Raw genomic sequence first — 19,612 nt, forward strand, 5'->3', positions numbered from 1 at the left:
GAAAAGAGAACTAATATGAAATACTCAAACCTTACTCTAAGTGGAATCAATTCTGAGAAGGAAGAGCATCTAGATCCATTGGGGTATAGAATTCTATCTTACCATATATGGAAGTTGAGAGGGGAAAACTAAGGGGGGGGAGTGAGGGGGAGTAAAAAATGAAAGGAAAGAGAGGGGGAAGGAAATTTAATACAACCTAAAAAATAAAAGTGGAATAAAAAGGGAGGGGGAGGAAAGGGAAGGTGGGAAGGGAAGCAATACTAGGGAGTGAGATTGTGGGGGAGTAGTTTAAAAAGGATTTAAGGGGATAAAAAGGGATTAGGGAGACTGATTAAAAACAAAGTACTGGTATAGAAGGAAATGGTGAATAGAATAAAGGGCAGGAAAAGGAGAAGAAATAAAAATGTTGGAGAATACACAGATAGTAGTCATAACTCTGAATGTGAATGGGATGAACTCACCAATAAAAAGGAAGCAAATAGCAGAGGGGCTTAGAAACCAAAACCTTATCATATGTTGGCTATAAGAAACACACATGAGGCAGGTCGACACACAGAGGGTAAAGGTGAAAGGCTGAGCAAAATCTATTGGGCCTCAAGTGAGGGGAAAAAAAGGTAGGAGTCACAATCATATCTAACAAAGCCAAAATGAAAATAGATCTAGATAAAAGAGATAGGGAAGGTAATTACATCCTGATAAAAGGCAGTATAGATAATGAGGAAATATCAGTAATCATTGTGTATGCACCAAATGGTATAGTATCCAAATTTCTAAAGGAGAAATCCATGGAGCTCAAGAAGGAAATAGATATTAAAACTATACTAGTGAGAGGCCTGAATCTTCCTCTATCAGATCTAGATAAATCAAACCAAATAAATAAATAAGAAAGAGGTAAGAAATGTGAATGAAATCTTAGAAAAATTAGAGCTAATAGATATGTGGAGAAAAATAAGTAGGGACAAAATGGAATATACCTTATTTTTAGCAGCACATAGTAGGTACATTCACAAAGCGTGACCATGTACTAGGGCATAAAAACATGACAAACAAGTATAAAAGAGCAGAAATAATAAATGCAACTGTTTTAGATCATAAATCAATAAAGATAATAATTAGTAAGAGTACACACAAAGGCAAACCAAAAATTAATTGGAAATTAAATAATATGATTCTCCAAAATTGGCTAAAGAAAAAAATCACAGAAGCAATTAATAATTTCATTGAAGAGAATGACAAAGATGAGACATCCTATCAAAATTTATGGGATGCAGCCAAAGCAGTACTCAGGGGAAAATTTATATCCTTGAGTGCACATATGAACATATTATGAAGGGCAGAGGTCAATGAATTGTGCATCCAAATTTAAAAAACTAGACATTGAACAAATTATAAATCCCCAGATGAAAGTTATATTAGAGATCCTAAAAATTAATAAAATCAAAAGTAAAATAACAATTGAATTAATAAATAGGACTAGAAGCTGGTACTTCGAAAAAAACAATTAAAATAGATAAAGTATTGGTTGATCTAATAAAAAAAGGAAAGAAATCCAAATCAATAGTATCAAAGATGAAAAGGGACATCTTACCTCTAATGAAGAGTAAATTAAGGCAATCATTAAAAACTATTTTACCTAATTATATTGAAATAAATATCCCAAATTGGTGATATGGATGAATATTTACAAAAATATAAATTTCCTATATTAACAGAACAATAGAATACTTAAATAATCCCATATCAGAAAAAGAAATTGAACAAGCCATCAAAGAACTCCCTAACAAAAATTCCCAGGACCAGATGGATTCACAGGTGAATTCAATCAAACATTCAAAGAACAACTAATCCCAATATTATACAAACTATTTGACATAATAAGCAAAGAAGTTCTACCAAATTCCTTTTATGACACAAATATGGTACTTATTCCAAAGCCAGGCAGATCAAAAACAGAGGAAAAAAACTATAGACCAATCTCCTTAATGAACATAGATGCAAAAATCTTAAATAGAATACTAGCAAAAAGACTCCAGCAAGTGGTCACAAGGGTTATTCATTATGATCAGGTGGGATTTATACCAGGAATTCATGGATATTTCAATATTAGGCAAACCATTCACATAATTGACCATATCAACAAGCAAACCAACAAAAACCACATGATTATATCTCAATAGATGTAGAGAAAGTCTTTGACAAAATACAACACTAATTCTTATTACAAACACTAGAAAGTATAGGAATAGAAGGATCTTTCCTAAAAATAATAAATAGCATATATCTAAATCTATCAGCAAACATCATCTGCAATAGGAATAAATTAGAAGCATTCCCAATAAGATCAGACATGAAGCAAGGATGCCCATTATCACCTCTATTGTTTAACATTGTACTAGAAACACTAGCAGTAGCAATTAGAGAAGAAAAAGAAATTGAAGGTATTAAAATTGGCAATGAGAAGACCAAGCTATCATTCTTTGCAGATAAAATGATGGTTTAATTAAGGAATCCCAGAGAATCAACTAAAATCTAGTGGAAATAATCAACAATTATAGCAAAGTAGCAGTATACAAAATAAACTCACATAAATCATCAGCATTCCTATGTATTTCCAACACATCTCACCAGCAAGAGTTAGAAAGAGACATTCCATTTAAAATCACCCTAGACACTATAAAATACTTGGGAATCTATCTGCCAAGACAAACACAGAAATTATATGAACACAACTACACAATACTTCTCATACAGTTAAAATTATATCTAAATAATTGGAAAAACATTAATTGCTCATGGGTAGGATGACCTAATATAATAAAAATGACAATCTCACCCAAACTAATTTACTTATTTAGTTCCATACCCATAAAACTACCAAGAAACTTTTTTTACTGAATTAGGGGGAAAAAACTATAACAAAGTTCATTTGGAAGAATAGAAGATCAAGAATATCAAGGGAAATAATGAATAATAATGAAAAAGAGTATGAAGGATAGGGGTCTAGCAGTACCAGATTTAAAACTGTACTATAAGCCGTGGTCATCAAAACAATTTGTTACTGGTTAAGAGACAGAAGAGAAGATCAGTGAAATAGACTTAGGGACTCAGCAAGACAGTGTGTGATAAATCCAAAGAGCCCAGCTTTTCAGACAGAAATCCACCAGTTGACAAAAATTCCTGGGAAAATTGGAAAACAGTATGGGAGATATTATATTTAGATCAACATATTACACCCTACACCAAGATAAATTCAGAATGGGTGAATGACTTGAATATAAAGAAGGAAATTATAAGTTATTAGGTGAACATAGAATAGTTTAACTGTCAGATCTATGGGAAAGGAAAGATTTTAAGACCAAGCAAAAGTTAGAAAATATTACAAAATGTAAAATAAATAATTTTGATTACATTAAATTAAAAAGGTTTCACACAAACAAAACCAATGCAACCAACATTAGAAGGGAAGTAACAAATTGGTGGGGGGGGGAGTTATAACAAAAACCTCTGACAAACATCTAATTACTCAGATTTATAAGAAGGTAAATCAATTGTACAAAAAAATCAAGCCATTCACCAATTGATAAATGGGAAAGGGACATGAATAGGCAATTCTCAGATAAAGAAATCAAAACTATCAATAAGCACATGAAAAGGTGTCCTAAATCTCTTAGAATTAGAGAAATGCAAATCAAAACAACTCTGAGGTATGACCTCTCACCTAGCAGATTGGCTATCATGACAGCAAAGGAAAGTAATAAATGTTGGAGAGGATGTGTTAAATTGAAATATTAATGCATTGCTGGTGGAGTTGTAAATTGATCCAACCATTCTGGATGGCAATTTGAAACTACGCCCAAAGGATGCTAAAAGACTCTCTGCCTTTTGATCCAGCCATACCACTGCTGGGTTTATACCCCAAAGAGATAATGGGGAAAGAAAAGTCTTGTACAAGAACATTTATAGTTTCACTCTTTGTGGGAGCAAAAATCCGGAAAATGTGGGGATGCCCTTCGACTGGGGAATGGATGAACAAATTGTGGTATCTGTTGGTAATGGAATACTACTGTGCTATAAGGAATAATGAATTGGAGAAATTTCATGTAAACCGAAATGACCTCCAGGAACTGATGCAGAGTGCGAGGATTAGGACCAGGAGAACCATATACAGAGACTGATACACTGTGGCACAATTGAATGTAATGAGCTTCTCTACTAGCAGCAATGAAATAATACAGGACAATTCTGAGGGACTTTATGAGAAAAAATGCTATTCACATCCAAAGAAAGAACTGTGGAAGTAGAAACATAGAATAAAAACAACAGCTCAATCACATGGGTTGACAGGGACATGTTTAGGGATGTAGACTCTAAGCTATCAGCCTGGTGCAAATATCAATAATACTGAAATAGATCTTGATCAAAGACAGATGTAAAACCCAGTGGAATTACTCATTGGCTATGGGGGGGAAAGGGAGGGGAGGAAAAGAACATGAATAATGTAACCATGGAAAAATGGTCTAAATCAATTAATTATATAAAAATTTTCAATTTAAAAAAATAGATAATTATGACAATAAAATGTTCATGAGAGGAAGTGATATGAAATCAGTCTAGAAAAATAAATTGTAACCAAATTTTATTTTTTTTATTAATTTATTTCTTTAGAATATTTTTCCATGGTTACATGACTCATGTTCTCTCCCTCCCCTCTTATGCCTCCTCCCAATCCCCCAGAGATGACAAGCAACTGGGTTATATATGTATTTTTCCTCAAAAGCTATTTCCATATTATTCATATTTATAATAAAAGTATCTTTTAAAACCAAAACCTCCAACCATAAACCCATAGAACCACATAATAAATCATATGTTTTCTTCTGCATTTCTACTCCCACAATCCTTTCTCTGGTTGTGGGTAGTGTTTTTTCTCATAAATCCCTCAGGATTGTCCTGTATCATTTCATTCCTATTAGTAGCAAAGTCTATTACATTTGATTGTGCCACAATGTTTCAGTTTCTATGTACAATGTTACCCTGGTTCTGCTCATTTCACTCTGCATCACTTCATGGAGCTCTTCCCAATTCATATAGAAATCCTCCAGTTCATCATTCCTAATAGCACAAAGGTATTCCAACACCATCCTATACCACAATTGTTCAGCCATTTCCCAATCAAGGGATACCACCTTGTTTTCCAATTTTTTGCCACCGCAAAAGGCACAGCTATAAATATTTTTGTACAAACATTTTTCATTATCTCTTTGGGGTACAAACCTAGTAGTGGTACTGCTGGATCAAAGCATATGCATTCTTTTAAAATTTTTTGTTCATAATTCCAAATTGCTTTCCAGAATTGTTAAATCAATTTACAACTCCACCAGCAATGTATCAGTGTTCCAATTTTGCCACACCCCCTTCAACATTTATTATTTTCCTTTACTGTCATATTGGTCAATCTTTTAGGTGTGAGGTGGTGCCTCAGAGTTGTTTTGATTTGCATTTCTCTAGTTAGGAGGGATATAGAACACTTTATTATGTGATTATTGATAGTTTTGATTTCTTCATCTGAGAACTACCTAGTCATACCCATTAATCATTTGCCAATTGGTGAAGGGCTTAAGTTTTTGTAAATTTGACTCAGTTCCTTAATTATTTGGGAAATTGGAACTTTGTCAGAATGTTTTGATAAAAAAAAATCTTCCCCAGTTTCTTGCTTTCCTTCTAATTTTGGTTGCATTGGTTTTGTTTGTACACAACCTTTTTAATTTAATATAATAAAAGTTATTCATTTGTAATGATTGTACATTAACTATACTTTTGATATTATTGTAATGATGGTTAGATGACCTAAAGAGAGCTTGTTGTGAAGGCAGCAGAATGTTATGAGATAGGAGCCTTGATGGATAGACTCCTGTTTTCCTTTCTCTTAGGAGAAGCTATCAAACGGTGATGCACAGGATATAGGGGATCCCCTAATACATAGGGTGATAGGAAGTTAAAGAAAGATCTCCCTATCAGGTGAAGTGATGGATATCCCCAAATTCCTGGCACTAAAAGGTCAGTCGACAAACCTTCCCACTCCCCGAAGTCCCTTGACTCAAGGGGAGGGGTTTGGATTAACACTGCTACATTTTATCTATAGCTTCAGCCAATTACCTTCCCTTAGCTCCAGATATTAAATCAAAGAAAGATCTGACTTTGATTAAGAAAGGATTTAAGAGCCAATGGCTATAAGGGGGTTGGAAAGAGGAATTCAGAGTCCCTAATTGGTCCTTCACTCAGGCAGCCATCCAGCCAACCTGAGTTTCACCAACCCTTACCCACTAATTCTCCCAAACTTATATATAATACTATTGGGCTTAGGAAAAGTCAGAGCAGGTGTAAAGAGGCGAAGAGAGAGAGACGGGCTCTAGAGCAAAGAGTCCATGACCCTCTCGAGTCTGAAGATTCTGACACTCTATTGAGATAGTCCTTGAGATATCAGATTGATGAAATTACTTGGCAGAAGTAATTTCCGGGCAAGATATAGAATCCTTTTATGGCTCTTGGCAAGGTCCCCAGCAAGGAAAATGCTTCCTGCCAGTTCAAGGTCTCTGCTCAAAAGTCCCAAATCCTCCACAGATCTTTGCCTAGTCTCTCTTCTCTCCCAGCATCCTCTGCTCCTTAATGGTCTTTGCTGTTATTCTTCCAAAATTTCACCCTTTTTTTTCCCTTTTGCAACCAGCTCTTATACATTTTATATTTTATAATGTTCTCTGTCTCTTACTTTGTCTTAAATTCCTTCCCTTCCCTTATATCTGACAGGTATACTATTCTATGTTCTCCTAAATTATTTATGATTTCACTCTTTATATTTGTCATTTATCCATTTTTAATTTATCTTGGTGTAGGTTGTGGGATGTTGCTCTAAACCTAATTTTTCCCATACTGTTTTCCAATTTTCCCAGTAATTTTTTGTTAAATAGTGAGTTCTTGTCCCAAAATCTGGGATCTTTGGGTTTATTGAATACTAGTTCATTGCTGAGTTCATTTACCCTTAGTCTGTTCTATTGATTCACCTTTCTGTCTCTTAGCCAGTACTATATTGTTTTGATGATCATTCTAGTACTATTAGGCCCCCATCCTTCACATTTTTTCATTAGTTCCCTTGATATTCTTGATCTTTTGTTCTTCCAGATGAATTTTATTACAATTTTTTCTAATTCTATAAAAAAAAGGGTTTTGGTAGTTTGATAGGTATGGCACTGAATAAGTAAATTAATTTAGATAGGATTGTCATTTTTATTATATTAGCTCAGCCTATCAATAAGCAATTAATGTTTTTTCCAATTATTTAAATCTAATTTTAATTGTGTGAAAAGTGTCTTATAGTTTGGTTCATATAATTCCTTTGTTTGTCTTGGCAAATAGATTCCTAAATATTTTATATTGTCTAGAGTGGTTTTAAATGGAGTTTCTCTTTCTAATTCCTGCTGCTGAATTTTGTTAGAAATATATAGAAATGCTGATGATTTATGTAGGTTTATTTTGTTTCCTGCAACTCTGCCAAAGTTATTATTTCCACTAGCTTTTTATTTGATTTTCTAGGGAAGTAGACCATCATATCATCTGCAAAGACTGATAGCTTAGTTTCTTCATTGCCTACTTTAATCCCTTCAATTTTTTTTCCTCCTCTAATTGCTACTGCTAGGGTTTCTAATACAATGTTAAATAATAGAGGTGCTCATGTGAATCCTTGCTTTACTCCTGATCTTACTGGGAAGGCTTCTACCTTGTCATCATACAGATGATACTTGCTGATAGTCTTAAACATATGCTATTTATTATTTTGAGGAAAGGCCCAGCTATTCCTATACTTTTTAGTGTTTTCAATAGGAATAGATGTTGTATTTTGTCAAAGGCTTTTTCTGTATCTATTGAGTGACTCTCTATATATGTGACTTCTATTAGTTTGATTATTGATATATTCAATTATGTGGATGGTTTTCCTAATATTAAACCATCCTTGCATTCCTGGTATAAATCCCACATGGTCATAGTGAATAATCCTTGTGATACCTTGCTGTAGTCTTTTGGTAGTATATTATTTAAGATTTTTACATCAATGTTCATTAAGGAGATTGGTCTGTGGTTTTCTTTCTCTGTTTTTTGTCTTCCTGCTTAGGTATCAGTACCATATTTGAGTAATAAAAAGAATTTGGTAAGACTCCTTCTTTGCTGATTTTGTCAAAAAGTGTGTATACTATTGGGATTAGTTGTTCTATAAATGTTTGATATAATTCATTTGTGAATCAGGCCCTGGGGATTTTTTCTTAGCAAGTTCCTTGATAGCTTGTTCATTTCTTTTTCTGAGATGGGACCATTTAAATATTCTAATTCCTCTTTTATTAATCTAGGCAATTTAGATTGTAACCAAATTTTAAAAGAATTTGAATGTTAAAAGAATTTGCATTTTATCCTACAAGTAATGAGAAGCCCCTTCAAAGTTTTTTTTGAACAGGTGAGTAGTGAGGTATATAGCATGCTCAGAGTCATGCTTTAAAAATATTAATGTGGCAGCACTTTTAAGGATGGATTGGAGAAAGGAGAAGCTAGAATCAGGAAAACCAATTAGAAGGCTATTACAATAGTGCAGGCTAGAAATGAAGAAAATCTGAACTATTATGGCAGCTGCATGAGTGGAAAGAAGTAGATGAATACAGAGATATAGAATTAACAAGACAGGACAACTTATTAGATACAGAGGGTGAAGGAGAGAAAATTCAAGGACATCTCTGAAGTTTCAAATCTGGGTGAGTGCGAGAATAATGCCCTCTATAGAAATAGGGAAGTAAAATTGACAGGCAGTTCTCAGACAAAGTAATTAAAGCTCTCTAAAGTCAGGCAAAAAAATGCTCTAAATCACTATTAATTAGAAAAATGCAAATTAATAGAGGTCTGAGGTACCACCCCACATCTACCAGATTGTCTATTATGATAGAAAAGGAAAATGACAAAACTTGGAGGTGTAATGAGGAACTGTCCTAGAGGTACACCCACCTAGGAACTCCTCAAGGCCAGTTAAGCACCAAACCCTTGTATTATGGAAACTAAGTTTATTTTAATAAAAGGAATGAGGGGAACTGGTAGGTATGACTCTTACACTCTTCAAACTACCTCCGCCCCACTACTACAGTACCCTGCTTAAGGGTAGCCTTCTTTTCCTTTTCTGGGCTCTTCCTACAGCTCCCTGTCCTGCCTAAAACCCTTTCCCAAGCAATCTGGTTTCACCTAATCTGCCCACCAGTGATTAATAAAGAAAGGGAAAACCCCCATGGGTTGGGCTTGATAGAAATGTAGGCAGAGAGCCAAAACCCATTTCCAGCTCAGATGAAATCCAAGAAGGAAGTCAAGTTCAGTTATTTTCAGTTTTAGATTCCCACAATTCTTTTCTTACCCAGAATCCTTTCCCAGGGCTTATCTCAAAATTCCCTTTTTTTCACTTACCCTATAAAACATACCATCCCTACTTTATATTCCTACAGAAGGAATATGGGGAAATTGAGATGCTAATGAACTTTTGGGGTAGTTGTGAACTGATTCAACTATTATGGAGAACAATTTGGAGCCATGCCCAAAGGGCTATAAAACAGTACATACTTTTTGACCCAGCAATAGCATTACCAGGTTTGTATCCCAATGAGATAAAAAATAAAATAAAAAGAGGAAGGAGCTATATGTACAAAAATATTTAAAACAGCTCTTTACTGGGGACATAGAATTGGAAAGTGAGAAGATACCTATCAATTGGAGAATGACTGAATAAGTTATAGTATATGATTGAGATGGAATACTATTATGCTGTAAGAAATAACAAACAGAAGGAGCTCAGAAAAACTTGAAAGATTTACAGGAATTGAAGCAGAGTGAAATAAGCAGAACCAGTAAAACACTGTACAGTGTCAGAAATACTACACAATGAACAACTGAATAACTTAACTATTCTTAGCATTACAATGATCCAAAATAATCCCAAAGGGCTTGCTCTAAAAAATGTCATCTGCTTCCAGAGAAAGAACTGGAGAACTGATGGTCTGAATTCAGATCAAAGCAAACTTTTTTTACTTTGTTTCTTGATTGTTTTTGTTCAAGTTTCTACTAAAGGATTAATATGGGGAAATGTTTTACATGGTTGCAAATGTAAAATCTATATCAGATTGGTTACCACATTAGGTTGGGAAGGAGTCAAAATTCTGTTTAAAATGTTGGAAACTGTTCTTATGAGTAATTTGGGGGATTAAATAAAATTTTAAAAAGAAAAAATAGCGATGTTACGAGAAGAAATAAGGGAATAATGAGCTTTGTTTGGAACATATTGAATTTGAGATGTTTATGGCAAATAGACAGAGACATGAATTAGGCAGTTAGTGATAATGAATAAAAGCTCAGAAGAGAGATGAGAGTTACATTTGGGAGTCATCTCTATGGAGATGATAGCTGAACACCTGGGAACTGATGAGATCACTAAGAGTGCAGAGAAAAAAGAAAAAGGGTTCTAAAATCAAGTCCCAATCTCCACAAATATCCATGGGACAAAATTTGGATGATGATCTACAAAAGAAATTAAGAACAAGCAATCAGGCAGGTAGGGGGTGGAGCACAGGTGAGGGCACTGTCACAAAAATCCAAAGACAAGAGAATATGCAGATGGAAGAGGTGGGCAGCAGTGTCAGACACTGCAGAATAATCAAGAAGCAGGAGGACTGAGAAAAGAGTATTAGATATAGCAATTAATAAATCATTGGTGACCTTGGAAAGAATAGTTTCAGTCAGATGGTGTAGTTTGAGGCTAGGTGGTAAGGGGTCAAGAAATATGTTGAAGATAGGGCAATGAAGGCAAAGATGTGAGCTCTGCTTGATGACAGTGTGTAGATAGCTTTTTTCTTGGAGTTTGGCCATGAAATGGAAGAAATATACAACATGATAGCTTGGGAGGTCAAATTCAAGAGAAGAGATTTTTTTTTTTTGGTTAAGTGACATTCGGGAGCATAGAGAGATCTTCTTGGCTCTTCCCATCACTGCACTTTGATACCTCTTTCACTTGCTCAAGGACAAATGAAAATTCATGTAAAAAGCTTGTGTCCTGTTAAAATGCAAATCTCCTTGGAAGGGCAATGCTTTCTGCAGCTTCCAATCATTTACTCTTAAGTATGAATGCGTTTGTCAAAATCTTCATTGAACTAGGAGCAAGTTTGGCTACTCACTCAGTCACTAAACATTTATTAAGCACCTATTATGTGCCAGATACATAATAATGAAAATTACTGAGAAAACAAAAAGAATTGACAGGCCCCATTCTTAAGGAGTTTGAAATCTAGAGGAGGCAATGACAGAATTAATATGTACAAATAAGTTTCATATAGGATAAATAGAATTAAAAGAAGGAAAGCACTAGATTTAAGAGCCATTAGGAAAGGTTTCTGGTATAATATGAAATTTTAGCTGGCACTTGAAGGAAGACAGGGAAGCCAATAGGTGGAGAGATGAGAGAGAGCATTTCAGGCTTGGGGGGACAAGTTGGATAAAATGTCCAAAGCCAAAAAATGGAATGTCTTATTCTTTGAACAGTGAGGAGTCAGTGTCAGTGGACTAAAGAATATGTAGTGGGAAGCATGCTGTCAGAAGACTAGAAAGAGAAGAGAAGGAGGTTGAGAAGGACTTTAAAAACCAAATAGGATAAAGTATTTGATACTGGAGGTGCCTCTGAAATTTTTTTTTTGTGAAGATATTTTATTTTGCCAATTACATGTAATGACAATTTTCCACATAAGTTTTCTGAAGTTATAGGATCCAAAGTGTCTTCCTTCCCTTTCCTGGAGGTGCTAAGAAATTTGATATGGGTTATACATGTATTATACAAAATATGTTTCCATATTGGTCATTTTGGTAAGAGAATGCTCATATAAAATCCAAACCCCAAAACAAAAGCCCGAATAAACTAAAGTGGAAAATCTTATGCTTTGGTCTGCATTCTGACTCCAACAGGCCACTGAGATGTATTGATTGGTTGGAGTGGGGGTGTCATATAGTCAGGCCTCAGCTTTAGGAAAATCACATTAGCACCTAAAGGGAGAATGGATTGGATTGGAGAGAGAGCTTTGAGGCAGATAGACCCTGAAGATAATTTGGATCTCAGCACAACTCAAACAAGAAAAATGGAATGCAGAGTAGAGACTGGGAAGTAAACTTCCCAATTGGGGAGAGGTGTGGCCCTCATTTCAACTGGGACATGCTCTCATGGCCTGGACCCAGAAGACATTGTCAGTGAGTAGCTTCCATGTGCATTGCAGTAACAGCTGTTTGGGAATTTCAGAAGGCCCCAAATTGCTGTCGCTGTGATTGTGAATGGGTCTCCCCCGAGCCACTAGCACTAATCTCAATGTCTTTTCTTGATTTCTGTGGTAGGGGTTTCCCAGGTGCTACAGAACTCAGCATTTCATGTCCCCCTACTTAGAGAATGTAAGTGAGCTTCATTTGGCTGAATCCTCCCCTAGTAACTGTCTCAGAGAGTGGCTTCACCATGCACGCTCCCTGACTGAACATTTCTCAGCATGAAGCCAAGAGTTGGCCATTTTGCAATTAGCTCCCCTGTCCTGCTGGCTGGAAGACTGCATCTGCTTCTGATTTTATGTATCCCTGTCGTTTTTCATTACTTACATGAGCTGCTTAGTGAGTTGTGGCTTTTTTTTTTCATTCTTTCTGCCTTAAGAAGTCTTCTGGAAGAGGCACAGTCTAAGGAATTAATTAACATCTTGTGGTAGGCTTCTAGTTTGCTGACAAAAAGGACAAAATTTAAACTGTGTTATGAATAAATAGTTTCACATGGGATCAGTTAGAGTAAATAGATTCCTCTGTTTCCTGTCTTTTTCTAGTGTTCATGGAGATGTTTAAGAAGATTCTATAGTCTTTCCTTTTGCTTTCTAGCCTCAGTGATCCCTCTTTCTAGGGCTCTCCATTGTTTCAGGGCTAGGTCTGAACTTCTCTAGTTTTTGGATAATGGAGACCCCAGTATACCTAAACTATATTTTGATGTTTGTATCAAATCAGACCCGTCTTCTCATTGCATCCCCATCCTGCCATATTTTAGTAACTTTGAGAATCAAATTCTACCCAGGTATAAAAAGACAACTGAGATGTGCAGGATATTCAGAGAGAGAATAGATGCAGCAGAAGATGCCTTAGAATCCTAATCAGAAGACGATTTCAAATTCTGCTTCTGACACATTGATCATGAGCAAGTCACTTTATGTTCTAACTCTAAATACATTCTAACTCTATTCTACCACAGTTGTTTGACTGTAAAATAGCACTATTATTAATGATGATGATGATGATGGTCCAATCAACAAGACTTTATCATAAGTTAGGCAAGACATCTGGGGATACAAAGACAAAAATGACCCCAAGTTGATGATCAAAGGAAACAACATGTATACATACAAGTAAATGCCAAATACATACCAAGTAAATACAAAGTAATTGGTAATTGGTAATTCTTCTGGCTGGATAAGGTGAGACACCAATATATGCAGGAATCAGAAAAGATTTCAGGCAGAAAAGAGAGCAGGGAGAAGGGATCACTGCCCATGGATCCTTGCGCAAAGACACAAAATTGTGAAATGAAATGTCATATATGATATGAGGGACAGCAAATAACCCATGTCAGACAGAACATAAGCAGCTAAGTGGCACAATGAATAGTCATTAAAGCTGCAATCCTGCCTCATATATTTACTAGATATATAATCCTGAGCAAGATACTGAATCCTGTTTGCCTCAGTTTCCTCATCTGTAAAATGAACTGGAGAAAGAAATGACCAACCACTCCATTATCTTTGCCAAGAAAATCTCAAATGTGGTCATGAAGAATCAGACACAACTGAAATTAAACAACACCTCAGATACTAGCTATGTGATTCTGAGCAAATCACATAAATGTTTGTCTGCCTCAGTTTCTGCATCTCTAAACTCCAAATCCCAACTAGACCACCCTGTTCTCTAAGAAGACCCCTTGATTTTAGTGCCTTGCTGCTGCTGCTGATGGTGATTTCCAATATATGCTTTATACAGCTTATTTGTTGATATGAATTTGTGTATTTTCTCTCCCATTAGACGATGAGCTCCTTGAGAGCATAAGCTGTCTTTTATCTTTGCTTCATCCCTAGCATGTTTAGCATAGTGCCAGGCACATAATAGACACTAGACAAATGTTTATTGACTAACTGGGGATAATAATAGCACCTACATCACGAGGTTGTTGTGCGAATCAAATGAGATATGTGTAAGGTGTTTTGCATATCTTAAAGCACCAAAAAAAAAAAAAGTTAACTATTATTAGTCTGGAAAGGTAGAATGAAATAAGACTGTGAAGGCTTTAACATGACAAATAGAAAAAGTTTGTATTCAAGCCTAAAGACAATCAAGAGCTACTGAAGTTTCTTGATCAGAAGGCTGACATGGTCAGAACTGTACTTTAATATCAATTTGGCAACTGCCTAGAAGATGGATTGGAGGGGGGGGACAGACCAGAAGTAGGAAGGCCAATTAGGAGGCTTTTGCAGAGATTCCAGTAGAGTCCAGAGAGTCCAGTAAACTTGGACTAGGCATGAACTAGGACATGCAAGCAAAAAGTGCAAGGTAAAAACAAAGGATGCCATCAAGGAAGAATCAAGGAGTTTCTGTAACTGCTTGATCATAGGAGATGAGAAGTAATGGGTCAAATAGGACTACATTTATAAACTTGGATCATCGAAGGATGTTGTCACTGACAGAACAGGAAAATTAGGAAGAAGGGTAAGGTTAGGGGCAAAAATAATGAGATCCCTTCTGAACATGTTGAATTTGAGATGGATATAGGATGTCCAGTTGGAAATGTCCAATGGGCAGTCAGTTATGATTCTGAATTTTATAGACTAAGGATCAAGGCTTAAATATAAATGTATCTGTGTTTGGAAAGGGAGGGAAGGAGGGAGGGAGAGACAGAGAGAGAGAGAGAGAGAGACAGAGAGAGAGAGACAGAGAGAGAGAGAGACAGAGAGAGACAGAGAGACAGAGAGACAGAGAGACAGAGAGAGACAGAGAGAGACAGAAAGACAGACAGAGACAGAGACAGAGAGAGCCAGAGCCAAAGCCAGAGACAGACAGAGACAGACAGAGAGAGAAGTGTGAGTGATCAGAATAGAGATCATAATTGAACCCTTGAAAGCTTAAGAGATCACCAAAGGTGTGGAGAGAGGGAGGAGATGGCTCAGAACAGAGCCTTGCTAGATACCTGAATTTGTTGAAGGAGATTAGGGAGAGGAAGGAGTGAGACATAGGGGCAATGATCCATCAGAGCAGAATAGGAGGAATAGCCAGAGAAACAGGAGGAAAACCAGATTAGAATAGATTATTCAGATTTCTATAATGATTTAAGAACTACCAGGTACTTTCCCTAATTCAATTAAACAAATATATACAAAGCACCTATTTGGGGCAAAGCTCTGTATTTTTCTTGACAATTCTGTGGACTACAGAGTACTTGTATCATTTTTCCCAATATTCTGATAAAACTGTCTTGAAATAGTGAAATGACTAATCCTTGACTCCTAGGCTCATAAGAATCAAGGGAGTCTAGCACCCAATCTTTTAACTTGAAGTCTCAGGCACCACCCATTAGATAATACTTCCTTATGAGGTTCTATGTAGAGATTATTTTCATTCACAGGAAACTAGAGCACACCGTGATCATTCCATGTGTTTGTTAGTTTTGCAGGGAACACATCATTTGATCCAAATGACTATGGTCCGTTATATATATATATATATACATTATATATATATATATATATATATATATATACACACACATTTGTTTTCTATGGAAGGAAGGCCATGGAGTTTTCAGGTGTATGAAAGATAGAGAGCCCCTTTTATGTTCAGGAACTCTTGCCATTGAGAAAGGGAATCTTATGACTGGTAAGAGAATCTGTGTTTTTACTTGTTTATTGAGCTCACTCTCCTAGTACCGTAGCAGCCAACTCTCTCTAAATTGGCCTTGTTATTACTATGCATCCTGAGACAAGTGGACAGGCTCAGAGGAAACTATCTTTGTTTTCTATTGTTCTCATATCTTCTCTAGAAAGCAGTAAAATAGACACCAAAGAGACTGGCATGTGCTGCTGACAGCGTTTGAGTCCTTTCTTCTTGAAGAACCCTTTCCCAATGCACACTTACGCACACAGCTGTCACATTTGTGGGCCAGAGCATAGAAGCTGGTGTGATTCTGCATGCTTTCTACACAGTCCTAAAATATTTTGAAAATAAGGGGGGAAATATGGGACTAGTGATTTGGTTATTTTTATTTTATTTTTTGCAAAATAATTTAAGAAATCATCTATATTTAACCAGGGTTAGGCTTTTTTTTTTTTTGAGGGAGTAGGAGGTAGAGGGGTCTTAATAATGGCTAGCATGGGCTCTTTGCAAAAGCCTTTTTCAGGGATTTGAATAATCACAACTGTGCTGACTCTGTCCACTACAAACATGTTATCTAATCTCAACTGGGCCCTTACTGGTCCATGCCAATCCTTTTACTCTTCCCTGATTGACTCTCTATCTCATTCCCCACAGCAGCTGTTCGAAAACTTGTCTTCTCTCCACATCCCACTGGGCACTACCCCCTCTCCTTTCAGGCTCAGCAGAGTACTTCTGCTTGGCAGAAAATATCTCTGCTTTGAATTATACACTTCAAATTCTCTCAACTTTCCTACCCTGCCTCCCCATTCTCTGTTCTTCTACTGGATGAGGATGAGGCAGTCCTCCCCTTAGCAAGGACAACTTCCCTACTTGTACCTGTTTTCATATCACCTGCCATTTCCTCTGGAAACTTTCCCTTTTGTTTATCTCTTCACCCTCACCCTTGATGACTTTCCATTTTCCCTTAACCACTGGTTCCTTTCCTACTATTTACAAACATACCCACATCTCTTCCCCTTCCTAAATAACAACAACAAGAAAAAGTAATCCCTTCACTTGACATTGATATCCCCTCAAGTTATCATCCTTTATATTCCCTCCCCTCCTGGTCAAACTTCTTGGAGGAAAAATAATACCCTCTACCTTGTGTCCCTTATCTCCCACATTCTATCATTTGTCTTCGGATTATACTATTTGACTCAAACTGCTCTTTCCTAGGTCACCATAATTTCTTAATTGCTACATACAATAGTCAGACCTCTTCTTCCTAATTTCTCTCCAGCATTTAACATTGTTGACCACCACTTCCCTCTGTATATTCTTTTGTCTCTGGGGTTTTGTGACAATGCTCACTTGGTCCTCTGCCTTACCTTGTGTCTGATTTCTTGTCCTTATAGTTTATTTATTGCAGAGTCATCATCTACATCTTATCCCATGAGTACTGGTGCACCTCAGGGCTTAGTGTTAGACCCTTTTTTTTTCTTTTTTCTCTGCACAATCTTGGTGACCTTATTAATTCCAATGGATTTAACCATCACCTCTAGAAATGACACCCAAATCCAACTTTTATCTGCCTCCTCCAATATCACTCATGGACAAGTCACGTAATGTCTTTAGACTTTGGGGATTAGACTCAGTCACCTCTAAGGTCCCTTCCAGGTCACATCTATGATCCTAAAATATTAAACCCAAAGACAATAATAGCTAACATTGGTTGAGCTTTCATCACAACAATCCAAACACAGTAGGAACTCCACAAGAATGCCCCCTACCTTATCAAGTTATCATTAGCCCCATCTGATTTTCCAGTGTTACTGAAATCCTAATTATACAATGGTATAATAATAAACTAATAATAAATTAATAAAATAATAATAAAAGCATTAATGTAGCACATTATGATTTGCAAAGTGCTTTACAAATATTATCTTATATTATCTTCACAACAACCCTGGAAGAAGATATTCTTGTTATACCCACTTTTCCATATTAAGAAGTTGAGGTAGAAAGAGGTTGAGTAAATAGTCCAGGGTGCCATAGCTAAGTAGCATATGAGGCTGGATTTAAACTCTGGTCTTTCTGATTCTGGGTCCAATGCCCAATGGTACCACCAAGCTGCCCCTTGATATACAATCCACAAGTGTTCTCCCCAGTGGTTTCCACGTTCAGTGTATAGGAGTACATGTGGGCTTGACCTGAAGCCAGCCCTTCCAGGTCCCAGACTACCATAGGACAAGGAAATCCTTCAGATGTTCCAGTCTACATGAACAGAATCCAATGGACATCAGCTCTAGATGGTTACTCCTGAAGGCAGATCATCACAAAATTTTAATGGTAGGTATATGACAAGAGAGTAGTGGTGCAAATGATTGACAGGCATAGGACAGAGAAGGAATCAGGTAAGAAAGACTCACTTCTGAGATACAATCAATTTGCAAGGGAGAGAAAGCAAGGAAGAGTAACCATTTCATCCCACTGCCTCCCCAGGGAAGTGGCTCAGTATGGGCTCAATTTTCTCCACACAGAAAGACATCTGACTGCTAATATTAGCATTCACACCCTGATACTAACCACCTAAATGGTATTCTGATGATTTATAGTCTACCCTTAAGTGAAATGCCAGAGCTTATCACTATATCCAGGAGACTATTACTGTCTACAAGACTTGGGTTAGCAGCATGTTTTTTATTGATTTCAAAACAAGGCAAAGCAAACATGCCCCTCAAAATGAAAAGTAAATAAATAAATAAGGCTAGGCCTCCCTTCTGTGCTGCTGAATAGCAAATTTGGGCACCTGTCCTGGATTCATGAACATACAAAAAACTGATAATACAAAATATAGAACAAACAGAAAGGGGGGAAAATCAAATCCAATTTCTACCCAGAGTCAAGGCTAGTTACATTAAAAGGTCTTTTCCAGGAAAACTGGTACCAACTTTAATGCTATTTATACAATAATTGAGATCTTTTGGTCATAGATTTAGAGCTAGAAGTGACGTTAAAGGTCATGTAGCCCAACCTTCCCCTTATTCCCCAGTTTTATTCTAAATCATTTTATAGCTGATTTAAAAATATTACTGTTAGTTTCCAGACATGACTTGCCCTCATCTCCCAATATCTTTATAACAAACACATGAAATTAAACAAAACAAATCAATATTCTGACCATATTTTTAAATATGCTTTATTCCACACCTAGATTATACCTGTTCTCTACTGAGAAGTAAGAGAAAGTAGAATGTATCAAAAAGATCACTAGCTTAGGGGTCAGAGGATCTAGGCTCAAATCCTTGCTTCCTACTACTATCTGTGTGATGTTGGGTAAGTCAAGTCAACATGCACTTCAAACCACCTCCTATATGTCAGATTGTGGTAAGCTTTAGAGCTACTTAGCATTGCTCTGTCTCAGTTTCCTCATCTATCAAATAAAATCCCTCCTGACTCTAAATCTGTGATTCTATAAGTTATGCTCCATTATGAGTCCTCAAGCCATGATGGGTCAGATCAGATTTTTGAACTGCTTCAATATTATCCAACTTTGACATTATTATGTTAATTGCCTAACATGTTCTCTTGGTTCTGCTTACCTTACTTCTGCATCAAATTATATGTCTTCCCA

The sequence above is a fragment of the Monodelphis domestica genome, chromosome 1 (genome assembly GCF_027887165.1).
Source record: "Monodelphis domestica isolate mMonDom1 chromosome 1, mMonDom1.pri, whole genome shotgun sequence".
Classification (NCBI taxonomy): Eukaryota; Metazoa; Chordata; class Mammalia; order Didelphimorphia; family Didelphidae; genus Monodelphis; species Monodelphis domestica.